Source organism: Delphinapterus leucas, chromosome 20, assembly GCF_059928025.1.
Source record: "Delphinapterus leucas isolate spDelLeu-1000000601 "Yukka" chromosome 20, BTC_Dleu_Yukka2, whole genome shotgun sequence".
Lineage (NCBI taxonomy): Eukaryota > Metazoa > Chordata > Mammalia > Artiodactyla > Monodontidae > Delphinapterus > Delphinapterus leucas.
The window spans coordinates 45,717,503-45,745,466 of NC_143148.1; the positions used below are offsets into that span (position 1 = coordinate 45,717,503).

At 34.3% G+C, this 27,964-nt stretch overlaps 1 long non-coding RNA gene across 1 annotated transcript in view; it reads left to right on the forward strand.

The window, feature by feature from the left end:
• The first annotated feature begins 2,634 nt into the window (after nucleotides 1-2,634).
• The window catches only part of LOC111179566 (uncharacterized), a 139,228-nt gene continuing 113,898 nt past the window's right edge, over nucleotides 2,635-27,964 (forward strand). Inside the window, exon 1 of the long non-coding RNA XR_016391018.1 lies at nucleotides 2,635-7,531. This is a non-coding gene — a long non-coding RNA (uncharacterized LOC111179566). The remainder of the gene's footprint in view (nucleotides 7,532-27,964) is intronic.

The window sequence follows — 27,964 nt, forward strand, 5'->3', positions numbered from 1 at the left end:
TCCTAGGATGAAATGTCTCTGAAGTTATCTTTATTGATATCGTACATTTTTAAAAGTAGTTTTCATATAAAAGAGAAACGTGTGTGTGTGTGTGTAATAAAACATATATCCATGTACATACTACCCAGCTTGAGAAATAGAACACACCAGTATGTTAAAAGCACCTATGTGTTGCTCCCTGTTTTATCCCACTTGCTTTCCTCAGAGTTAACCACCATACTGAAATTTGTTTTAATGAGTCCCCTACTTTTCTTTATAGTTTTTCCAACTATATTTGGATTCCTAAATGACAGAGTCTTTAGTTTTGCTTGATATTGAACTTGATGTGCATGGAACCATCTTGCATATATTCTTCTGTGCTTGCCTCTTTAATATATTTACAATCATGTTTGTAAATTTCAGTCATGGTGGTAAATATAGCTGTACTTTCATTTTCATTTCCACTGCCGTATAATATTTATCCATTCCATTATTGATGGAAAATTAGGCTCTTTAATTGTTTATGTTGCTATAAATAATGCTGCTAATAAAATTTTGCATATGTGATACATACACACATCTAGGCTATATTCTTTAAGCTCTGTTCACTTGGGAATAGGATTACTGGGTTGGAGAATATGTGCATGTTCAGTTTTACTAGAAATTCCAAACTTATTTTCCAAAGTGCCTATACTGGTTTTGTTTTCACTAACAATATGCATAAATTCCTCTTGCTTGACATTCTGGCAACACTGAGATTTGTTAGGATTTTAAAATATTGTCATTATTTTATGGGTCTCTTGGGTCTGAATTGGTATCTTTTGGTTTTAATTTGCAGTTACATCATTAATAATAAGATTGTCATGTGTTGATGAACCATTTGTGTTTTCTCTTCTCTGATGTGCTCTTCTCTTTTGCAGATATTTCATTTCTGATTTATTTGTGGGGGTTATTTAAATAGTCTGCATATGACTTCTTTGTTGGATGTATATGTATGCATATTACAGACATCTTTTCTTCGGTTATGGCTTATCTTTAAAAGCTTTTTTAATTGTTCCTTGTTTTACAAAAGTTCTTAATTTGCTGTGGTCCAATTATCAATCTTTGTTTTTTAAATGGTACTTTGGTCTTTTGATTAAGAAATCTTTCCCAGTGTAATATAAAAATTCTGTTACAGATTGTCTTCTAAAACTTTTGTAGTTTGTCTCTCACATTTAGGACTGTAATCTACCTGGCAGTGATTTCAGTATATGGTGAGAAACAGGGAACTAGTTTGATCTTTTTCCATATTGAAACCCAACTGTCCCATTGTGGGACTGCTTAGACATTTTCTCATTGATCATCAATGCCAGCTATGTTAAAAATGAAGTTTTCATAATCAATGGGTCTATTTCTGAGTTCTCTCTTTTGTTTCTTGGTCCCTGTACTGTGACCACTGTGTGTTTATCTTGGCTTTAATAAGTGTTGGTGTTTGGAAGACGATTTTTGGTAGGACAATCCCCCTAACTTGTTCTTCTTCATGAGTATATTGGCCATTCTTTGCTCTTTGCTTTTCCATGTATATTTTATCATCACTTATCAAATTCAAGGAAAAAGCTATTGAAATTTTTTACATTTATAGATTAATTTGGGGAGAATTACTCTCTTTAAAATATAGAACGAACCTTTCTTTCTTTATACATGCACTACTATCCCTCCATTTATTTATATTGATATCTTACTGTCTTTTAATAAAGTCTTATTTTTTTTTTATAAATCTTATATATTTTGCTGTATTTATTACATATACGTCTTGTGTTGATATTGTAAATGGCTTATTTATTTTACTGGTAGATACTTTAAATATATAGGTAAGAATAGAGAATAATGTAATGAACAACTATGGACCTATTCCCAGCTTTGTATAATATTACCACTATGACTGATTTCCTGCTGCTGCTCTTTCTCCTCCAATTAAGCATTATAAATACAATTACTGTTCCCACTGTGATCCTCTCCTATCTCATTCTCTTCCCTTCCTCCTTCTCTAGTGTTTCACACATCCAGTGTTTTCATTCTTATACATGTTTTTATATTTCCACTATATGTTTATGTATTTGTTAGCAATATAAAGTATTATTGTGTTTTGTAATGTGAATGGCTTGATGTCCTTTATTAAAACAATAGTTTAATATTATTATATTAGTAGAAATAGTCTCTAAAGAAGGTCTTTCTACCTACAGTATTGGTAATTTGTATTTTGCTCCTAGGTTCTAGCTAAAACGTTGCATCTTTGGAACTTATACTGTTTTCCTCTTTGAGAAACCTCTAGAGAGAGGAAGGTATAACATTTTCAAATGAAGGAATATATTTGAGCATAATCATGTATGTTTCCCACAGACATTTCCATATCATATGAGAAATATTTGAGTTAATTATTTTAACTATAACTCAATGAGATGAAATTTTGCTACCATTGATTTTAGGCATTTTTAGCTCTTGCCTCATTCACCCGTAGCCCAATTTCTTAAACACTTGGCCAAAATAAATAAATGATAGACAAATAAAATGTAACCTAAATTATACATAGTATATTCCAAGTCCACAGAACCAAGATCAGTCTGGTTTTATACATAAATTTTCTCTTTAGCTTTGACACTGAAGATAGAGAAGAAAGGCAAAAGTAGTCACTTTTTTGGTTGGATAATTGCTGATGACTGGAAGTAAATTGAAGAATTTTCTTTATTTATTTAGAAGTCTGGTTCAGCTCTCCCTGGTTGTGGATGTATCCTTTCCCAAAGTTTAAACAAATTCAAGTGATGTTTTGCCTACTTTGAGCTAAATATCAACCCATGTCCATGTTCAAGAAATGACACATGGATACATGTTTGCTTTTTTTACCTACTAATGTAATGCTTATTTATATGACTATAGGGACTAATTACTGTCCTGCCTGAAAAGAGTATAATAGTTTACCCATGGATGAAGGAAATAAATATGAGACTTAAATGGAGTACTTCAAGGAGAACTTAAGAATTCATAAGACTTCTGTCACAATGCTTTTTCTGTATTAATGGTACTGTTAGAACAAATGAATCAAACAAGGACTATTTATCTTATGGGTGATTTTAATAAGACACGTTTAGGTCCTTTATACAAAGACTCATCAAGATGGTAATTCAGTTTTTGTAGCCTTTTATAAAATATGCTGCCCCAAGAGTGATAGAATTTGTATTTCTATTTATTAAAATAGAAAAGATATTTAAACCACACCGCAAAAAAGTTAGTTTCATAGGATAGATCCCATGCTAAGCCAAAAAACAAGCCTAGTAAATTTAAGAAAACTGAAATCATATCAAGCACCTTTTCCAACTACGTTATGAGACTAGAAATCAACTAAAAGAAAAAAACTGCAGAAGACACAAACACATGGAGGCTAAATAATATATTACTAAACAACCAGTTGATCACTGAATAAATCAAAGAGGAAATCAAAAAATACCTAGAGACACATGAAAACAAAACACAATGATCCAAAACCTATGGGACTCAGCAAAAGCAGTTCTAAGATGGAAGTTTATAGTGATACAAGCTTACCTCAGAAGACAAGAAAGATCTCAAATAAACAACCTAAGCTTATCCTAAAGGAACTACAGAAGCTACAGACAAAACCCAAAGTTAGTAAAAGGAAAGAAATCATAAAGATCAGAGCAGCAATAAATGAAACAGAGATTTAAAAAAAGTAGAAAAGATAAATGAAACTAAAATCTGTTCTTTGAAAAAATAAACAAAATTGATAAACCCTTACAGACTCATCAAGGAAAAACAAGGAAAGGGCCCAAATCAATGAAATCAGAAGTGAAAAAGGAGAAGTTAGAACCAACATCACAGAAATACAAAGGATTACTTTTGTATTTCATTTTTTTGTATTGAGACTACTATGAACTATTTTGTTTTAAGAGACTACTCTGAACAGCTATATGCCAAATCAGAAATGAAAAAGGAGACATTAGAACCGACACCACAGAAATACAAAAGATTGCTTTTGTACTTTTTTGTATTAAGAGACTACTATGAACAACTATATGCCATTAAAATGGACAACCTAGAAGAAATGGACAAATTCTTAGAACTGTACAATCTCCTAAGACTGAACCAGGAAGAAATAGAAATAATGAAAAGACCAATTACCAGTAATGAAATTGATTCAGTAATTTTAAAACTCCCAAGAAACAAGAGTCCAGGACCAGATGGCTTCACAGGTGAATTCTACCAAACATTTAGAGAAGAATTAAGACCTATTCTAATCAAACTATTCCAAAAAATTGCAGAGGAAGGAACACTTCTGAACTCATTCTGTGAGGCCACTATCATCCTGATATCAAAACCAGACAAAGATATCACAAAAAAATTAAATTATAGGCCAGTATCACTGATGAACATAGATGTAAAAATCCTCAATAAAATATTAGCAATCCAAAGCCAACAATACATTAAAAGGATCACACACCATGATCAAATGTGATTTATCCCAGGGATGCAAGGATTTCTCAGTATCTGCAAATCAATCAAGTATGATACACCATATTAACAACAATAAAAGAAGAATAAAACAACATGAACATCTAAATATATGCAGAAAAAACTTTTGACAAAATTCAACATGCATTTATGATAAAAACTCTCCAGGAAGTGGGCATAGAGGGAACACACCTCAATGTAATAAGGGCCATATGGCAAACCCATAGCTAACATCATACTCAAAGGTGAAAAGCTGAAAGCATTTCCTATAAGATCAGGAACAAGACAAGGATGCCTACTCTTGCCACTTTTGTTCAACATAGTATTGGAAGTCCTAGCCATGGCAATCAGAGAAGAAAAAGAAATAAAAAGAATCCAAATTGGAAAGGAAGAGTAAAACTGTCACTGTTTGCATATGATATGATACTATACATAGAAAATCCTAAAGACACTACCAGAAAACTACTAGAGCTCATCAATGAATTTGGTAAATTTGCAGGATACAGATTAGTATACAGAAAAATGTTGCATTTCTATACACTAACAATCAACTATCAGAAAGAGAAATTAAGGAAAATCCCATCTACCATCACATCAAAAAGAATAAGATACTTAGGAGTAAAATTACCTAATGAGGTAAAAGACCTATACTTGAAAAACTAAGACACTGATGAAAGAAATTGAATACGACACAAAAGGATGGAACGATATACCATATTCTTGGATTGGAAGAATCAATATTGTTAAAATGACCAAACTACCCAAGGCAATCTACAGATTTATTGCAATCCCTATCAAAATACCAATGGCATTTTTCACAGAACTGGAACAAATAATTTTTAAAAAATTTGTATGGAAACGCAAGAGAACTTGAATAGCCAAAACAATCTTGAAAAAGAAGAATGGAGCTGGAAGTATCATGTCCTCTGACTTCAGACTATACTACAAAGCTACAGTAATCTAAACAGCATGGAACTGGCACAAAAACAGGCACACAGATCAATGGAACAGAATAGAGCCCAGAAATAAACCCACACTGTTATGGTCAATTAACCTATGATGAAGGAGACAAGAATATACAATGGAGAAGAGACAGTCTCTTCAATAAGTGGTGCTGGGAAAGCTGGACAGTCACATGCAGAAGAATGAAATTAAAACATTCTTTATCACCATATATGAACAAAAAAAAAGCCCTCCAAATGGATTAAAGAACTAAATGTGAGACTGGAAACTATAAAAGTCCTAGAGGAAAACAGGCAGAACACTCTTTGATATAAATCATATAAATTTTTTTTTGGATCCTTCTCCTAAAGCAAAGGAAATAAAAACAAAAATAAACAAATGGAACCTAATTGAACTTAAAAGCTCTTGCAAAGCAAAGGAAACCATTGACAAAACAAAAATACAACCTACCGAATGGGAGAAAACACTTGCAAATAATATGACTGATAAGGGGTTAATATCCAAAATATATAAACAGCTCATACAACTCAACATCAAAAAAACAACTCAATTGAAAAGCGGGCAGAAGGGGCTTCTCTGGTGGCGCAGTGGTTGAGAGTCCGCCTGCCGATGCAGGGGACATGGGTTTGTGCCCTGGTCTGGGAAGATCCCACGTGCCGCAGAGCAGCTAGACCCGTGAGCCATGGCCACTGAGCCTGCGCGTCCGGAGCCTGTGCTCCACAACGGGAGAGGCCACAACAGTGAGAGGCCCGCATACCACACAAAAAGAAAAGAAAAAAGAAAAATGGGCAGAAGACCTGAATAGACATTTTTCCAAAGAGGACATACAGATGGCAAACAGGCACATGAAAATATGCTTAACATCACTAATCATTAGGGAAATGCAGATCAAAATCACAATGAGATATCACCTCACACCTGTCAGAATGGCTATCATCAAAAAGAGTACAAATAACAAATGTTGGCAAGAATGTGGAGAAAAGGGAACCCTAATACACTGTTGGTGGGAATGTAAATTGGTACAGCCACTATGGAAAATAATATGGAGGTTTCTCAAAAAACTAAAAATAGAACTACCATATGACCCAGCAGGTCTACTCCTGGGTATATATCTGAAGAAAACAAAAATGCTCTTTTGAAAAGATACATGCATCCGAATGCATTATTTGCAGTGGCCAAGATAAGGAGGCAACCTAAGTGTCCATCAATAGATGAATATGATAGAGAGGATGAGGTATATATATACAATGGACTACTACTCAGCCATAAAAAGAATGAAATTTTTTTCATTGTGCAACAACATGGGTGGACTTGGAGGGCATTATGCTAAGTGAAATAAAACACACAGAGAAAGATAAATGCTGTATGATATCACTTATATGTAGAATCTAAAAAATGCAACAAACTAGTGTACATAACAAAAAAAGCAGACTTACAGATACAGAGAACAAACTAGTGGTTACCAGTGGGGAGAGGGAAGGGGGAGGGGCAATATAGGGGTAGGAGACTAAGAGGTACAAACTATTATATATAAAGATAAGGTACAAGGATATATTGTACAGCACAGGGAATATAGCCAATATTTTATAATAACTATAAATGGATTATAACCTTTAAAAATTGTGAATCACTGTATTGTACACTTGTAACATATAATATTGTACCTCAACTATACTTCAGTTTAAAAACGTTGTTTCAGAAGAAGGTAACAAAATCAGAGATGTGAAATTATTCTAGAAGATAAAATAGAAGATGGCTGTTTAGAGAACTATAAATAGAGTCACACTATTGTAGTTCTGAACACAGAGGGTAACTTTAATTTTAAATTCTGGAGAATTCAAACATTTTATGCAAGGCAAGGTCAATATTTTTATTTTACTTCCTGAAAATTGCTTTTATCTGTGTTTTTGACACAGTGAAAACACCACAATAACAAGTTCTGACTGCTAGCTTTCATGACTACACTGTGTATGTGGTCATGAAACAATTTGTGTACCATTCCTTTTATTCTCCATCCTAGATACAGAACAAAGGACACATGGCACCTTGGATGGAATCTGCAGCCTCAAAGAAAGATGCCTGAGTTTGGGTAACTTTATCAGTAAATAGAGACTCCTATTAGCTTGTCCATCTGTACCTTTTTAATCCCTTTAGGTATATATATAGCAAAGGAGTTGCCATGTTTGCTTTAGACACAACTGTAAGAGTAAAGAGAAAAGGGTCACAGAAGCTCTTTGATTTTTCTGGCTATCCTATGTAAACGATGGCCTGCTTCCTCAAAGGAGACTCCATATGTATGAAAGCCAAACTGTAACCTATCAAGGACCTCTGACTTCAATCCTTTTTGCTTTCCTTCATGTTATTTAATGATATTTTCTACCTTTTTTTTTTCTTTTAACTTAAATATTTTCGGGGGAATTCCCTGGCGGTCCAGTGGTTAGGACTCCATGCTCTCACTGCCGAGGGCCCAGGTTTGATCCCTGGTCAGGGAACTAAAATCCCATAAGCCACGCAGCACAGCCAAATATATATACATTTTTGAATAGGGAATGTTTCCACAGTATTAAATTCTAAAGGGGAAAACAGTACTAAGTGAAACATAATACTACCCTTGTATCCAAACCACATAGGCCTCTTCTCCAGAAGCAACCACTATCACCAGTTTCTGGTGTGTGTTTCCAAGATATTTTATGTGTATGTGAATATATAAAAATATACACTCATACACACATTTTTTAAAAACTACACACCTACACATATTATAGTATTCCTTTTATATTGTTACGCACCTTGCCTTTTTAACTTGACATCTCAGATCATACCACAATAGTTCCTATAAAATTGCTACATTAAAAAAAAAATGAAGCATAGCATTTTGTTACATAGATGTCTTTATCTAAACGGTTCCTTCATTTCTGACATTTAAGTTATTTTTAGGTTTTTTAAATTATGAATTCCGTTACAATGGCTATCACTACATGATGATGATTTTTATATATGTATATCTAGGAATTACAAGGTTTAAATGTATGTGCATTTCTCTGGTTTTCTCTTACTGCTATGTTTTTCTGTTTCAGTGATGTCCACTCATATATTTATTATTTCCTCCTCTCTGCTTTCTTTGATTTAAATTTGTGTGCTTTTTTTTCCCACTTTTTAAGATAGAAGCTTAGATGATTGATTTTGAATTTTTTTTTCTAATTAAAGCATTTAGAGCTATGGATTGCCCTTCAAACACTGCTTTAGCTGCATCCTAAATTTTTCATATGTTGTGTTTTTATTATTATTTCAAAACATTTTATGATTTTCCTGTAATTTCTTATTTGACATATGTGTTATTTAGAAATATGTTGTTTTAAATGTCAGCAATTGGGGCTTTTTGAGATATCTTTGTGTGATTGCCTTCTAATTTGATTTGGTTTTGGTCACAACACAAACTGTATATTTTCAATCTTTTAAAATTTGTGACTTCTCAAAATTCATTGAGACACAGCATATGAATTGGTGGATGTTCCTTCTGCACTTGAAAAGAATGTATATCCTGCAGTTTATGGGTTTACTCTACTTAACAGTTAATTAGGTCAATTTGGTTTTTCAAGTTTTCTATTTCATTTATTGTCTAATTTTCCTATCAAATACTAACAAAGGGATATTAAAATCTCTAATTATGACTGTGGGTTTGTCTATATCTTTATTTCTGTCAGTATTTGGAAATGTATTTTGAAGCTCTCTTAAGAGTTGGATACATGTTTACCATTGTTATGTCATCTTAATGAATTGATCTTTTATTATTATGAAATGTCTTTATCTCTGATAATATTCCTTGTTCTGAAGTCTATTTTGTCTGATCTGAATATAACCAATTTAGCTTTCTTATGTTTAATGCTTGCATGATATGTTTTTTTCTGTTCTTTTACTGTTAATCTATCTGTATTTTTATGTTTAATGTGTGCTCCTTGTAAGTATTGGTCCTTGTGTTTTTTATTGTCAGACAGTTTCTGACTTTTAATGGGAATGTTTTGTCCACTTATATTTAATTTAACTTTGAATAAGCCTTTGGTTAAGCCTACCATCTTGCTATTTGTTTTATTTTAAGACCTGCTTAAAAGGTCTTTTCTTTGTGGTTTTTTTTTTTTTTTTTTTGCTACCTTCCCTGCCTTTTGAATTAATTCATAGTTTTTAATATGTGATTTTTTTCCTCTTTCAGCTTATTAGCCATATCTTTTGTATTATTATTTTCAGTGTTTACTCTAGGGTTTATAATTTAATCTTTAGGTTATCACAACCTACCTTCAAATAATATACGACATCACATATAATTTTACACCCCCACCATTCTTTGTTTTTGTTAAATTTTATTTATATCACATTATAAATCAACTTTACAATGTTCAAAGAAATTAAGATATGAAAGAAAATATATTTTGTATTTACCCATACATTTTTCATTTCCCATGCTCTTCATTCTTCATTTAGATCTGGTATTGTCCTTCAGCCTGAAGAACTTTTTTTAACATTTCTTATAGTGCAAGTCTTCTGAAAACAAATTCTCTGAGCTTTTGTTTGTCTGGGATATGAAATTCTTAGAAAAACATCTTAATCAAACTGCAGATTTTAGACAACACCCTTGATGCTTCTAGATAAAATACCCAGTTTACTTGTTTTCCTTTACCCCCCTTTCTTCCTAGCTCCCTTTGAAGCCAAATGTTTCATTTCTAAATTACAAGATGACTCTAACCATCACATGATTTGGAAAATGAGTTTCATTAACTCTCTCCAGACTACTTCACTTCATAGCCTCTCTCCTCTTTTTATCATTCCTATTATTAGGAATACCAATCCATGTGAAATTCAATGTAGGTGACCTGCTTAAAATTAAAAGGTCTCTAGTCTCATCAACTTTGAAGATTTGGTCTGGTAGACCCAGCCATCTCATTGCACTACAGTCTGCCCTCTGTATCTGTGGGTTCTGCATCAGCGGATTCAACCAACCACAGATTGAAAATATTCGAAAAAAAATTCCAGAAAGCTCTACAAAGCAAAACTTAAATTTGCCACACACTGCAGCTATGCAATACTATGCCATTTTATATGAGACTTGAGCATCCGTGGACTTTTGTATCCAGGGGGGACCTGGAACCATACCCCCTTCCCCTGTGGATACTGAGGGATGACTGTATAGGCCTTTTTAAGAAGAGGGAACACTAGGGCATGAAAAGGCACTCTGTAAGACTAGTAGAAGTGTATTTTAAAATTTCCTGTAACATTGTCTGCAGTGATTAAAAGTTCTATTCTTGTACATGAGCAGTTGAGGCCTTAAAGGAAATTTAAGGGAGGAGTTTTCAAGTTACACAATATTCATTTTCCTATTTTATAGTTAATATCTTTTATCTCTTGCTGTCAAGAAATAACTTTAGCAGAAGTATATACTAACCAATTTTATCTCCATCAACTTTAGGAGACTGTTCTTCAACTGCCAGTCTTCTCTCACTGTATATTCAATCTATCAGCAAAAGCTGTCAGGTTTACCTCCAAAATATATCCCAAATCTGACCATTTTTCTTCACCTCTAGTGCCCTCCCTTAGTAAAAATATTTTGATCTCTTATCTAGACGTCTCTAACAGCCTCTTAACTTGTCTCTTTGCTTTTACTCTTACCTCCTAAAAGTATATCTTTACACATCAGCCAAGTCATCATTTTAAAATCAAAGTCAGATCATATTACTTCTTTGCTCAAAACCCTTTAATGGTTTCCCTTCATGCTTAAAATAGCAGCCTGTCTTCATCATGGTGTACAGTGCTCTGCATAGTCTGGTTCTACCTCTCAATGCCCTGCCAGTTTACCCCTCACTGATTCTGCTCCACACACATTGGCTTTTCCTTGAACATGCTGAGCATGCTGCATTTTCTGGGCTTTATTCTTATTGTTTCTTCTGTATGAATGTTCTCCCAGGTATTCTCAAAGTGTTGGCATCCTCTATTTACTCAAGCCTCTTCTCAGAGCCATATCACAGAGCACTTCTAAAGTAGCAACTCTCCCACATTGCCCCCTTGCTAGCATAGTTACCTATCTCTTTGTCCCTAATAAATGAAGAGAGACATCAAGAATATGTCAGGCTAAGTGAGGATTTCCAGCAGAAGCCCCTTTCTGATCATGTATGAAGTGCACATATACATTTGTTGTGTGTGCGTTTTATGCTTCTTAAAGAATTAGTTCATTACCTAATGTACATTATGAATTATATTACTGACAAAATTACTAGAAAACTTAGCCAGTTATTAGGAAAGTTATCAGAAAACTTTATAACCTACCTATAGTGAATGTGTATCCCTGCAATATAGAATACATTATTTATGGTTTCATTGTTTCCACCCTTGTTTTTCCCTCTTTTGTTTCACATTTAATTTATGTTCTGCTGTTACATAATGTATTTTTTTCCAGCTGTCTTAAATTCTTTCTGGATCAAGGTAGAATATAAATAAATAAACCCAGATGTTATAGCATTGCCCACAGAAATTTAAGTTGGTAGAAATGCCAAATAAAATGAGATGAGTTCTGTCTTCTGTATAGTCACTGTTTTAAGTTCAACAGAAAAAATACATAGGGACATTGATAAATTTTAATATATGAACTTATGGGAGAGAATTTGGTTTTTTTAGGGTAGGGAGCATCTGTGGGATAGTGTGTCTAGCATATCTCTTCTGAAAATTTTTTCCCCATTCATATGTTTAACACTTTTGGTCCTGGATATGTACTTCAGGGATTATTTGCCCAAGCTTGGACACAGTTCCTTACCCACCAAGGCAAAGTTAATTTGTCCAGGGATAGACACATGACTCATTAGTTAGGTCAATGAGAACCTTCCCTAATAATTTTGCGTTTAGGACTAAAGCACTATGATTGAAGCTGTGAAATGTACAACTCTCTAGCTCTAGGCAGCCATGTTTCTCTTTATGTGGAAAAAGGCAGACTTGCAGTGATGTTTGAAAACTAAGCTGGCCTGTGGAAATAGATATAAGAAAGAACCTTTACAAGTTTCAACTGTATCTTTATCCTTCATTTTGTACTTCTTCCTTGTACAGTTTTGCTAAGCCAGTTCAAGATAGTTTTGGTCGCTTGTAACCAGAAGAGTCCTAACTGATAGAGTTAGTTATAGGCAAGGTGGGTAGTAGGAAGTACATGTGGGAAAAGCATCCATATCCTGGGAATTCCCCAGGTCCAGTGGTTAACTCCACACTCTCACTGCTGAGGACCCTGGTTCGGCCCCTGGTCAGGGAGCTAGGATCCCACAAGATGCACAACGCAGCCAAAAAAAAAAAAAATGAATTCATATCCTTACCCTGAACTACCTGAACATGAGAGTCTGCCCAAATACAGAAAGCTGTTATTCCTAGAATTAAATTGTGAAGATATGCAAATTGATGAGTATTTAAGAATATGTAACACTTCTCATTAAAACACTTTTCTCCAAACTTAGCCTGTTTGGGGTTTTTTGTTTAATATTATTATTTCAGAATCTCATGCCTATGCTTTTATAGGCAGGAATGAAATCAGGGATAATAGTAACATTAGGCTATATTTGGTCATTTCGATGAAAAAACCCTTGGAATAAAAAGAAGTTTTGTGTAATGTACCTTGTATCATGTGACTGAATGTTAGCCAAGTCCCCAGGGAGAAAGCTTTTATCACTGGCAGAGTGTAGCAGCAAAAACTTTTGTCTTATGTTGCAATCAGCACTTCGTGTTTAATGTTTTAAAATATTTGGCAAATACAACAGAAGAAAGGTTGTAGATGTTACCTTTAATTGGACTTTAAAAATTAATACAGTGAAACAGTGTTCTGATTTTTGCCCTTTGCCATTGACCATATCTGGTCTATCGAGGGTACTTTTCTCAGCTCTATTTTGTTCTTAATGAAGGTAGTGGTATTAAGAAGAAATTATTTGCTCTAAATGGTACTGTGATCAGTTGCATTTTTAGTGGGTTTTTTTCTGTGTATATAATCTATGTACAATAATATTGATATATAATGGTTATTTATATACGAGAGGGATTATTCCAATAAACATAATCTCATTTCCACCAATAATCTCAATTTTCTCCCCAAAGATGCTAGATGCAGAATAACTGGTTTAGTTTTTATCTGCTCTTCTGAAGCCCTTTCCAATTTCTAATGGATGTATGAATGAAACATCAAAACGGAGAATGCAAAGTAGTCTAGATAACCTACAAAGCAAAAATTAATTTTTCAGTTTTTTAATTAACTAAAGTCAAAACGCGTATTTCCTCAAGCTTCAGAATTAGATTGATGCCATCACAAGGTAAAAGAGGGTCTTTCATGGGAACTAATGACTTTTGACTTATCTGGGATTAATGTTCCAAGCCGCCAGTCTATGCCACAGCCAGCTCCATTGAGAAAGTTCTTCTACCCTTTAGGTGCTCTTAATGATTTCTACCAAGACAGAAGTCTAGGAAATGAACCACTCTTTTCCCAGTATATCTTGACTAGGAATTTTTTGGCAGCACCAACAGAATCTGTGCAAAGATCTTTGCTGGTCAAGCCCTCTACACTTAACTGAATCCTCAACTTAAACAAGTCCTACTAAATTTGCATCTGGAACCTAGAGCATCTGGTGGGCATAATTATAAAAGTATAGAGTTTAGATTTAAGCAGAACTAAGTAAAAATCATTACTCCTCTCTTTAATAGCTATTTAACCTTGAAAAAATTATTTAGCTTCTTGGTCTTTTCTAATCTACCATAAAATGTTGTTATGAGATATTATATCCGAAGTATCTTCTATAGTACCAGCCATTTTTCGTTTCCCTAACATCCCTTATTTCACCATGTTCCATATTTATATCTTCGTTGTTCATGAGCCCAAATACTATCCCCTGTAAACTCCTTTCTTTTACTGTAAACTGTCATTCATGTGATGCTCTGTGCGTAGTCTTACGATCTTTCGCTGCTTTTGCTCCTCCTCATCCCTTCCATTGTGCCTGGTGGAACTGGTCCTATGAGAAAAAATTACCTTAGGTCCTCAGGCTTTTCTCGGAATTATTCCGGTACTGGCTTCTGTTTGGAGCTACACCAAGAATTTGACTACCCCTGAATACACTCTAGAGTGGAAACTCTTTGTCTTCTTCATTATATATCCATATGTCTGAGACATTGGTTACTCAGTATTGTTCAGGTTGGTTTTTGTTGCTTATAATTCATCATTCCTCTATTCTCTGCTAAAAATAATCTCCTATGGCACAACTATCTTTCAACAATATGACTATCTTGCTTTCTTGTGGTCTTCTACCAGTCTCCAAGTTACTTTTCCATATTCTGTGCTAGATGCCATCACTAGACTCAATGAAATGTTCTGTCTGATAACATAGTCACATAGTTTCTTGACATCCTTCTATATCTTGATGACTCTATCCCTGAAATCTTACCTGTTATTGTACAAAATCTGGAGATATTGTATAAGAAGTGAATTATTTGCTACATGTATTCCATCTCAGTGTACCCAGCTGAAAGTCTTAACGGTTGCTCTGCACAACATACCAGGAATCACTGATCACTAGTTTTGTCCTTATTGACAGACAGCCAGTCAGTGAGTGAATCAGCTCTAGAGTCTCATCCTTAGAGTATGCTTTGTAGGGCCACTTATGTCACCAATTCTCTTAGGTTGGGTCCCCTAGAAGCAGAGCTCAAGAAAGAGATTCTTGTGCAGTGATCTAGTAAGAGGATACTCTTCAAAAGAAAGTAAGGAAAGCAGGAATGGACAGAAGAAGCTAGACAAAGATGTGGTTTCAGAAGTCTAGCGTCATTTTGACCCCATGGGGAGCTCTGGAGAATGAATGGTACCACAAAATTATCCTCTTATGGGACAACCCCTCTGTGGGACCAAGATGTGATGACTTGGCTTTTGTAGCCCTGTATTTGTTACTCAACTGTTGTGGGCCACCCCTAGTTAGTTGACTCATATCACAGATATACTGTGTAAAGAGACTGTCATTAACAAAGGGTAAGATTGGCAATCACTAATTTTAATTAGGTTCCTAGTATTCCAATGTAGGATTATACTTATATTTTGTTTAGCAAGAGTCCTAATTATTAGACATTTTGATTGTTTTCATTTTTTCTATTGTAAACCAGATGAAGATTAACATATTCTCTAAATAATTGAGCATGTGCAGTTTTTTAAAAAGCAATAACAAGATAATTGGAAAAATATGAAAAAAACCTAGACTCATCAGCTTTTTATTGTGTAATACCTATATAATTTAAGGATGAAATTTGAGTTAAGTTTTGGATTAAAAGATGAAAATATGTTAAAGTTGTTACATAGATATAGAGATGAGAAATGGAAATTAAAATGGAACCAAAAACTATGCAAGGAAAATTTTGATAAGAAAGAGTAGAAGTTTACATTTGTTAGAGAATAAATATAGTTCTTATTTTTAGGTACCTGCATACATTTGCTAATCTCTTAACAAATGTATTGACATATAAGACTTGGCTGAAAAGCAGGCTGAGAGATCCTCTTATTGGTTTAAGCAGGTGAAATTGGACCTATATGCCATAATTAGACCATAATAAGTAATTTAAGAATATGTATACACCCATAAATGAGAAAGAGGCAGCATCAAAAAATGGTCCAAAAATACATAAGTGAAGGGGGATGCATTGAAGAAGAAGGAGAAGAAAAAAAGTTGTATGTAAAGGTAACACTAAGGATTTAGGTAAAGGAAGAATTAAAGAAAAAAATGATTGCTTTCTTCCAAGATTATTGTGGACATATCACAAGATATTCATTATTCATGCAGGGAAAATACAATATTTAGAAAAGAGAATAAATTAGTATAAGATGGAAATAGATAACTAAAATGCCTGAGATAGTTAATTCTTGAAAAAAATACATCTTAGCTATAAAGATACTTAGATAACTGTATAAACAAAAAACATAAATATTTTCATAAATTTCATAAAAGCATTTGCCCCTAAGAGAGAGAAAGAGGTGTGCAATTGGAAAGATGTATATAGATAGCTGCTAAGGTTACTGGGGATGGCATTTTTTAATCTGTGTGGTGGGTACACACATGTTGTTTTTAATATTATGTTTTCAAAACACACTTAGAGAAGTCTGACATATTTCCTCATAAAAATAAAATTTAAAATATGTTTTAATACAGCAAAAAGAATTTTAAATAATCAATAAATTAAAAAGAAATTACAGAACTTCCCTGGTGGCACAGTGGTTAAGAATCCGCCTGCCAGTGCCGGGGCTGGGGACACAGGTTCAACCCCTGGTCCGGGAAGATCCCACATGCTGCGGAACAACTAAGCCCATGCACCACAACTACTGAGCCTGTGCCCTAGAGTCCGCACGCCACAACTACTGAAGCCTGCGCACTCTAGGGCCCGCGTGCCACAACTACTGAGCCCGCATGCTGCAACTACTGAAGCCCACACGCCTAGAGCCCATGCTCCTCAACAAGAGAAGCCACTGCAATCAGAAGCCTGCACACCGCAACAGAGTAGCCCCCACTCTCAGCAACGAAGACCCAACGCAGCCAAAAAAAAAATCTTTAATTAAAAAAAAAGAAATTACAGTTATAAATGTAAGGAGGAACAATAGTTTTGTTCAATTCACATGAACCATATTGATCTTGGTTCAACTTATCAATTCCAAAATACTTAAAATAGAAGCATTCTATTAATCTTTATTCATATAATATAACAACATTATCATGATAAACTGGTATCTAAAATTTAAACAACTCATTACATAACAACAGAATTTGGAATAAGATATCTTTGTAAGTTTACATCATGGATGTGAGAACAGCAGAGTGAGGCTTCCATGCCATTAGACTGCATTTATAAAAAACATAGCAATTGCAGGAGGATAGAAAATTGTCAGTAAAAGCATTGTTATTCTGCTGAGAAACAATCATAATAGTAATTTAGTGCTAATATTAAAAAAAGAAAACCAGTGACTCTGAGCATGATTCTGTTTTTAGTCCACCATCAGCCACTCCTAAAATAATGAAACAAATATTAAGTGGCAAAAAAGTGGTATGTTCTTAAGAATGCAGCAAGACTATAAACATTGAACAGCCTTAGAATCTAAAAAAATAAAGCGTAGAAGAACTTTATTAATGATTTATAAAAGAGGATACACATCATGTTAATTAAATTTACAGATGATGCTAAATTGGATAGTGTTGAAAAGACCAGTGAGGGCAGATAAAAGGGACCTAAAGTGGTTAGAAATATGGGCAGGAAATGAAATGTGATTCAACCTGGAAAAATGTAGCTAATACATCTGGGGAAAAATAATCAGAAACACAGCCATTCAATTGGCAGGATATACAGTACTTGGAAAGCAGTAATACCAAGAGACTTTGAGATGATAGTGGGTAGCAAATTATATATGATCTAGTAATGTAATACGACAGCAAAATCAGTCAATGAGATTTTAGTCTGTATATGCAAAAGCTTCACATTGTATGGCTGGAAGATAAAAGTTATTTAAATGGTACTGCTGAGATCACAATGAGAATACCAGTTTAGGGCATAAATACCTCAAATAAATAAATTGAGTAGTGTTTAAACTGGAAAATAAATATACAATGGGCTTCAGACTTTAACTTGTCAGAGAAGATTAAAATAACAAAACATACAAGATTTGTCTATCTCTGACTGAGTCCAATTTTGATAACATTTCACAAATATTTGATATATATTTATATCTTTCAAATATAAACATCATGGAAGCCAAGTCATTTTGAAAGGTAGAGTAAGGGGTTTATAGTCAAGTAATGGGATGAAATTAAGTAACGGAAATTTAAGACTGAATCGGGGATATGTTTCCTGACAGTGAAATCTATTAGTCTCTGGAATGGATTCCCTAGAGAGGTGAGGGGAAGTTCCATTGCTTTAGTCATTGGACTAGATCAAGGCTTGGACAACACATTATTTAAAAAAAAAGAAGTAAAAACTAATTCAATCAGTTTGCATTGGCAGGATGGCTCACAATAACAATGTTGGGGCTCATCCAATTGTCTTAGATGGCCTCAGACTTCTCTGACATGTTACGTCCTATCATTAAGGAGCTGCATGTTACTTTTTTAATGAATGATTTCTAAAAGACAAAATTCATATTTTCCAGCTCATGGACTTCAATTTCCTGGATAATTATTTTTTTCTTCCAAGTCATAGGAGTGCTAGAAAACACCCCTCCTTTTCCCTATTGATGAGCTTTGGCCTTAAATATTCCAAGCCTTTCGGAACAAATCAGGTGAGGTAGCTGAACTCTGAAGTCTCTCTTATACCAGTGCATTGAAAACATATTTTTACTGCAGTTTTGCAACCACAGCTATGCAGTATATAAAAATTCATTCACTTCCTTTTCCCGGTTAATCCACAGAGAGATTTTTACCAGATGGTGTCCTGGAGGTACTATTTACTTTTAGCAAGCAATATAACTGAGTTTGAAAAATATAAAGTATGCACTTCATCCCAACTTTAAAGCATTCTGTCAGTTTTACTTTTAAGTTATGTAGCCTAAAGTTTGTCTATAATTTTGTTCTGTGTCCCCACTGAGTGAAATGAATGTGGAAGAATTCTTTTAAATGGTAATCAATTTTAAACCAAAGTGTGATTCTTCTAAGTAAAAACAAAAACAAATTAAAATTATGTACCAGGCTTTGAGGTAAACTTTATATATATGCATATATTTATGTTTTAAGGTAAGTATATACACTATATATTTTACATTATTAGTTCTTATTATCATCTCTGTAGAAAGCAAAGAAAACAGAGACTTCTGTCCTTGAAGTGCTTAACAGAATAGCTGGAGAGAAATATGTGAGAAGTACATATAGGTGTTATAGATAAATATTAGTAATTTCGTAAAAGCATTTAAATGGAATTGTGCAAATTATGTAGAAGGTGACAAATAGATTGATTCAGTGGGGTGGAGAATCTGTTGAGGTTTAATAAGAAATGAGGTGGTGAAATGGGACTACAGAGTTAGAATAGACATAGTGTCTTAGGGTTCTCCAGAGAAACAGAACTAATAGGATCGAGAGATAGAGAGAGAGAGAGAGGAAGGGATGGAGGGGGAGAGAGAAAGAAAGGAGGGAGGGAGGGAGGAAGGAAGGAAGACAAAGGGAAGGAGGAAGGGAAGGCAAGGAAAGGGAAGAAAGTGGAAGGGAAGGAGGTTTAGATCACCTATCTATCTATCTATCATGATTATGGAGGCTGGTGAGTCTAGAATCTGCAGAGTTGATGTTTTAGTTCAAAGGCCATCAGACAGGAAGACCAGATATTACAGTTTGGTCATAAGCCACAAGTATAAATAGAGACTACTAATTTGAGTTTAAAGATATATATCAGTCTGGCGATTTAATAGTTGTTAAATGGAAATGGGGAAGTTGAGAAGATTATTTTGCTTTATTTGGTTTCCAAAAAAGATTTGTCTACCTCTGAAAAAACAATTTTGAAAACCACAATTTTATTCCACTTTACTCTTAAATATATTAAAAATATTTTTGAGGGAAATAAATGATCAATTCTGATTTTGGTATAATTAAAACATATGCAGTATAATATGTCATGTAGAGGTGAGTTACAAATATTACATAAGTTCAGGTGAGTTGAAAACTGCCTGTTTTTTCTTCTTGACTGAGTAAATAGTATTGCTCTAGGAAAGCAGCTCTTCTAACATCACAGAATCAGGATACTTATTTTTTAGTTTTGGGGTGTTTACATATATTTTGTTATAAACAAAATTCAAAAGTCCCTAATCCAACCAGGTGAGAAAAAATAGCCCCACGTAAGTTAGAGATAAATCTTGACTTTAGAACAATTCACACTTCTAAACAACATGCCTTAAATTTAATCATAGATGTAGAATTCACTTACATAAATAGAATTCATATGTTTGTATATTACTAACATAAGACAGTTCTGAGCAATTGTTGTATGGTAGCTTGCTGGGTAGCAGACAGTTCAACTTGCAGAGTTTTTACTTAGCTGTATTTACTCTTTGTGTTGCCTTTTGCTGGAACTTCCAGCTTCTTCCATGAACCTGTAAGAGGTTCCTTAGATGCCAATATTAAGAAAGGGCAGGAGTCTGAGTGGGAGGAGTCTGAATCTCCACTCTGTTTCAACCAGGGCAACTCCAGATTATTTTTGCTTTATTGGGTTTTAGCACTGACATATATACACTACCAAATGTAAAATGGATAGCTAGTGGGAAGCTGCTGCATAGCACAGGGAGATCAACTCGATGTTTTGTGATGACCTAGAGGGATGGGATAGGGAGGGTGGGGATATGGGGATATATGTATACGTATAGCTGATTCACTTTGCTGTACAGCAGAAACTAACACAACATTGTAAAGCAATTATACTCCAATAAAGATGTGAAAAAAAAAAGATCTCTTTTGTCCACTCCTAAAAAAAAAGTTTTGAAAACCACAATTTTATTTCATTTCACTTTTCTCTTAAATAATATAAAGTTCTGTTGATTTAAATAGTGTGGTAAGAATCTATGAGTAGACAAGCAAATTGATTGCATAGAAAGTACAGAAATAGACTGAAATACATGTGGAAATTTAGCATATAATAAAGGTAATGTTTTGACTTAGTGTGAGAAGAATAGATTACTCAATAATAAATGATGATATGACAACTGGTTAGCCATTTGTATACACATAAAATGTTGTCTTTTTGCCTCATACTTTACAACAAAAATTTCAGATTTAATATTGAAAAATAAAAACATAAAAGTATTAGCAAAAACCCTGGAAGAATTATTTTTTTTAATCACAGAGGTTTGAAGTTCTTTCTAAGTAGGACACAAACCTCAAAAGTCATAATGGAAAAGATTAATTAATTTGACTAAACAAAAATAAAAGAAAATAATTCCACATTAAAAAAATACACCAGAAGCAGAGTAAAAAGGCCAACTAAAAACTGGGGAATTGAATTTACAATTCTATGTTGCTGATAAAATATAACCTTGATATATAAGGAGCTGTTACAAATCAATAATAGAAATACCAAGAGTCTGATAAGAATGTATACAGACAGGTGATGAAAAAGGAAATATAGGGACTCCTAAAATTCTGAACAGATGAGAACTTTGAATTAAAACTACAAGAGGAGTCCTGCATCATTGTCTATAAACACCAAAAAGAGTGCAAACAAGATAAATGTCTACCAGGAGAGGACTATTTAAAGAAACTCTGATATAATTCTATGCATAACTCCTCATAAGTAGGGAAGTGTTGTCATTATAACAGAAGTCATGGTGATTCTAATGTGATTTTCATTAGCATGTTAATGCTTTGTGCCAAGTAGCGGTGGTTTCAAGTGCTTTTTTATAAACTGTATCTAGCCCATTAATAATGACTGTGGCTTGAACATTGCCTGGTAGCCCCCAACCAGCCCTGACTGTTGAAGAGCCTACAGGCTGGAAGCTGGGAAGAGGAATGTCTTAGTTTGGGTTGCTCAGAAAAGACCCTGAGACAAGAATTAGAATAAAAGGATTTGAAGACTTTATTTTGGAGGTCATCCCTAGGGACACTGGTAGAGAAGTAGGGGAATAAGTAGTCAATAAAGGATGCAGTATCAAGTTAGAGGAGTCCTATGTATAAATTCTGGGTAACAGTGGAATATAGTGCTTAGGAGTTATTCTCAAATATAGGTGTAGATTCACACTGAATCCCATCAGTCATCGGTAGAGAGCTTTAACTGTTTGTTTTGTTTTTGTTTTAATTCTGCCCTTCCAACCATCTGTGTACAAGCTGTGTACATGAGAGCCTAGGGGAAAGCCTTCATGCTCTGTTAAGCCCTCTGCCAAGAGCAAGAAGAAGGGATGTTTGTGGGGAGGAAGGGGCAGGATGGTAGGAAGGGGGGATAATATCCACTTCTGTAGGCTGTAAGATGGGTTGTAATCTGCCATGATAAGCTGCAAAACTGATTGCCAATGCCAGAAGGACTAGGAGAAAGGAAGCTGGCTTAGTCTTCAAGTCTGCAAACTCCCGTTCTTCAGGGTAATTCCCCACCAATATTTTTCTTAGCACCCTGATTTTGCAGAAACTAGGTTGTTTCAGAACTGTCGTAGCAGAAATACCTGTATTTATTACAGTCATTCAGCTTAGATGGAAGATGCAACTTCCTAGTTCAGGCAGAAATGCTTGTACTATGCAGCTATTCAAGTTTTTACCTAGGTCAGCCATATATGAACTGTTGGAAACATCTCTAAGGTAAATTAAGCAAACACACACACACACCCTGTGGAGTAAAACAGTTTGAAGAATGTATGTTTAAGAAACAGCTACTCTCCAAAGATTTTTGCTACCCTTCCACAGAGTAAAGTTGACTAAGTGCCAAGCCAGGGACTAAATTTCCCAGGCTCTCTACATCTAAAAGGACCACATGATTTATATCCAGTAGAATATGTTCAGAGTCATCTGGTGACTTCTAGGCAAGATGGTTGAGAAGCAGTTATGTTTTCTCTTCTCTTTCATTTTCCCCTATTTGTTGTTGAAGTGAAGACTCTAAGGCCCTGAGCTGTGGCAGAACTTGGGCTCCTGAAGCACACGTGGAAGGCTGCCCACTGAACATTGGACTGTCTGTGTGAACTAACCTTTTGTGTTAAACCACTGAGATTTCAGGGTTTAGTTATTGTGGCAGCTAGCATTACCTTAGCCTAACAGTTTGCTGCCATTTGAATGTATCTGTAAAACTGAATATATAAATATATGTTTCCATGTGTATAGAATGTGATTGAAGAAATACATAAGAAACTGAGAATGGTGGTTCACCCTGGGGGCGTTGATTTCAGTTTCAGCATATGAAAGAGACTTACTTTTCAGGTTCTACCTTTTATGCCATATTGTTTATATGTAATAGCTAGCCAAAAAATAAAGAAAAGATAAATATTTGAACTTAAAAAGAAAGGAAACCATGAGGGGAATATTAAAGATACTGGAGAAATAGTGAATAATTGAGGAAGTAAGTTCAAATGCAGTAGGAGGAAACTGAGTCAAAGGCATAAGTGGAAACATAAATCAGGAAAGATTCCTCATCCTCTGACATGCGAGGTAGCAGAAATAACAGTTATATTGCCCAGAACAAGACAAATGCAAGTGAAAACTGTACTGAGACACAATTTCTCATCTATCAGATGGACAAAACCCCCAAAGTTTGCAAAATCCCATACCCCTTCACAAGGTTATTTTAAAGTCAATCTCAGGCATATTATTGAATCTATAAATATCCACAAGTATTTCACTATGTATCTCTAACACGTAAAAACTATTTTTAAACAATCATCACACTACAAATGTTACAATTTCTTATATATCAAAGAAATTTAAAGAATATCTAATTAGAGTACACTTTTATGAACATTACCTTATGTTTCAGTTGCCCTGTTTGCCTCTCTCCTTATAAAGTGTGAGTTTATTGTGGGGCTTTGTAGTACACTTTATTGATAAATTTTCATTTGTAAATAATTTTCTTCTATTTATTTATTTATTCATTTATTTATTTTTGGCTGCATTGAGTCTTCGTTGCTGTGTGCAGGCTTTCTCTAGTTGCAGAGAGCGGGGGCTACTCTTCGTTGCAGTGCGCGGGCATCTCATTGCAGTGGCTTCTCTTGTTGTGGAGCATGGGCTCTAGGCACACGGACTTCAGTAGTTGTGGCATGCAGGCTCAGTAGTTGTGGCTTGTGGGCTCTAGAGCACAGGCTCAGTAGTTGTGACGCACAGGCTTAGTTGCTCCTCAGCATGTGGGATCTTCCCAGACCAGGGCTCGAATCCGTGTCCCCTGCATTGGCAGGCAGATTCTTAACCACTGAACAACCAGGGAAGCCCTGTAAATAATTTTACCATATACTATTGACCCAGGTACCCAAATTGTTAGCATATTACCATATTTGCTTTCTATCATCTCCTCTCCATCCTTTCTCTGAATATATATATGAATTATGTGCATGTATTTTTTTCTGAACCATTTGAGAATAAGTTGCAGACATAATGCTTCTTTACTCCAAAATACCTCAGTATGTATTTCCTAAGAATATTCTGGTACATAATCACAGGAGGAATTAACATGATGCAATACTATTATTTAATCTGTAAACTTGATTCATAATATACCTATTTAACTTTGTGATAGCCTTCATAGAAAATAAAATAAATTTTTTCAGATCAAGATCAAATCCAGGATCACACATTGCATTTATTGTCATATGTCTTAGTCTCCTTTAATCTGGAATGATTTCTCTGTCAGCCTGTTTTTCATGAGTTTGACATTTTTTAAGGAGTACAGGGTAGATATTTTTAAGGATATACTTCAATTTGGGTTTGTCTGATATTTCCTCATGATTAGATCCAGGTTAGGAAGTTTTGGCAAAGATATCACATAAGCAATGTGGCTTTCTCAGTGTATCATATTTGGAGACATTTGATGTCTTTTTGTCCCATTATTGTTGATGTTAACTTTGATCATTTTGTTTAGGTGATAGTTGGCAGGTTTCTCCATTGTAAAGTTAATTTTTTCTCCCTTGTAATTATTAAGAATTTTGTGGGGGGTAATTTGAGACCATAGAGGCATCCTATTCCTCATAAAACTTTCACCCACTAGTTGTAACATATATTGATGATATTTGCCTAAGTCTATTATTACTTTGCTATTTGTCAAATAGTGATATTCTGCTTTGTAAATAAGTTGATTTGTATTATTTTTTTAAGATTCCACATATAAGTGATATATTTGTCTTTTTCTGTCTGACTTCATTTAGTATTATAATCTCTAGGTCCATCCATGTTACTGCAGATGGCATTATTTCATTATTTTTTATGGCTGAGTAATATATATATATATATATATATATATATATATATATATATGGCACATCTTCTTTATCCATGCATCTGTTGATGCACATTTAGGTTGCTTCCATGTCTTGGCTATTGTAAATTGTGCTGCTATAAGCATAGGGTGCATTTTCAAATTAGTTTTCATCTTTTCCAGATATATGCCCAGGAGTGTAATTGCTGGATCATATGGCAACTCTATTTTTAGTTATTTAAGGAACCTCCATACTGTTTTCCATAGTGGTTGCACCAATTAACATTCCCACCAACTGTGTAGGAGGGTTCTGTTTTCTCCACATCCTCTCCAGCATTTGTTATTTGTAGACTTTTTGATGATGGCCATTCTGACCAGTGTGAGGTGATAGCTCATGGTAGTTTTGCTTTGCATTTCTCTAATTATTAGCAATGTTGAGCATCTTTTCATGTGCCTATTGGCCATTGGTATGCCTTTGGAGAAACAGAAATAGACTCACAGAAACAGAAAGCAAACCTATGGCTACCAAAGGGGAAGGGGAGGAGAGGGATGAATTAGGAATTTGGGGTAAACAGATACACACTACTATATTTAAAAAAGATAAACAACAAGGACTACTGTATAGCACAGGGAACTATATTCAATATCTTGTAATAACCTATAATGGAAAAGAATCTTAAAAAGAATAGATACATATATATGTATAACTGAATCACTTTGCTGTACACCTGAAACATTGTAAATCAACTATACTTCAATTAAAAAAAAGAACTGTCTAAAACATAAGACCATATGGTCAAAAAATAGTGATATTCTAACTCTATTATTCCTTCTACATTTATTAGTTGATGTTCTACCCTAACAAAAAACTTTTCCTTCCCTCGAATTTAAAAATAAATTTATATCAGTATGGTTCGTGGATTTAACATTATTTCAGTGCTTATACTGTCCCAAATTTAGCCTGTGCAAACGTTTTCAACCTGGCTCTTGTGTCTCTTTGAATGTCTCCAGAATTTTTTTTATCATTTTCTTTCTTTCTGGTCTAACAAGATGTTCCAGGTTTATCTTATACATTCCTTCTCTCAATCCTTCAATAAGCCATTTCTCCAAGGAGTCCTACTTTCTTTTTTTTTCCTACTTTCTTTTAATGGTTGAAATCAAGATCTACATACTAGGTATGCTTATTATTACCAGATTTTCAATTCTTCTAGGCCCAGTATTGACTTTTGAATCATGTAAATATATTGCCTTTTAAAAATTATAATTTGAAAGTTTAAACCTGAATACACCTGATATCACAAATAGATTGTAAAGCCAGTGAACACAACATCAGGAAAAAATTTTAATATACTGTTTGAAGATGCAGGCTTTAGAGTTGGTTAGCTCTGGGTTCAAATTTATCAGCACCACTTAACAGTTTTGTAATTTCATTTTATTTACCAGCTAATTGGAGATGAATATATATCTAAATGGGTTGTTGTGAGGATTTAATGAGATGTAAAACTAATGACACATAACACACATTTAAACATAGCTGTTGCTTTATGAATAACTATATTTATACTTAGCACAGTTTTGAACATTATATTCAGGAAGTACTTGTTGAGTTGAATTGTAACGCTCTTCTCCCTTAACTCTGAGATACATTTCTAGATTCACTAGTACTGGAATGTTCCTGAACGTTCCCTCAAACCATGAAAAAATATGGAGTCAACTAATTTACAGACATGGGACAAAAGACAAATTGGAGTTGATTTCAGCTCTAGGATGTTCTGAGTTGAAAAAAACTTGAGGTAACAATGTCTAGATCAGACTTGTTAGATATAGACAAAAGTAATTTATTAAAACCATTCAGTCTAGGTTAAGCCTATATGTGCCTCATTACTAAATTTCCTCAGGTGTACTATTATAGTATTTTATACTTTGCTACTTTAAGAGTAGAGGATGAAAGCAAGAAGCAAGAAGAATAGCATTGAATTTAATACAATAATAGAACTCATGCAGTTTATCATAGAGAGGAATAGAAAGGAGAATATTATTGTAAATTACATTTTCAGCTGGTTCATACTTGACATACAAGGTAGGATTGTTCAGATAGATTCTCATCAAGTTCAGGAAGATGGCAAGTTCACTGCTTTTGCAGCCACAACTATTATATTTTTTTATTCCCCAATAGTTATGAACCATTTCATATTCAAAAATACAGAAGTAGCCACTGATAGAAATACTATTATTGTCACTAGTATTCACTTCTACCCTGCCAAATCAGCAGTATATTGAACGTTTTGGATGGGGAAAAAAGGGCAAGCCACTGCAACTATGGTGGTGGTTAGTCACATATACTATAGCAAAGAACAGGCCTGGAGAAGGACCTTTTCCTTCAGCATAACTCTCTATAGTTCATAACCTTTTTTCATGTTTATGTTAACCAGCAGAAAAAAAAATTCTAATTTATAAAATGGTTACCAACATGAATCCAGTGTTTCTCCTATTTCTCTTTACATGGTTTACCTTGAAGGAATACATGTTCTTGGGGTGGGTGGGTAGAGTGTGTGCATGTGCATGTGTGTGCACATGTGTGTATGCATTTTAGAAATAATGAAGGAATACAGAAAACATAGATAAAAATTGTGATGGGGAGCTAAAAGTGTTC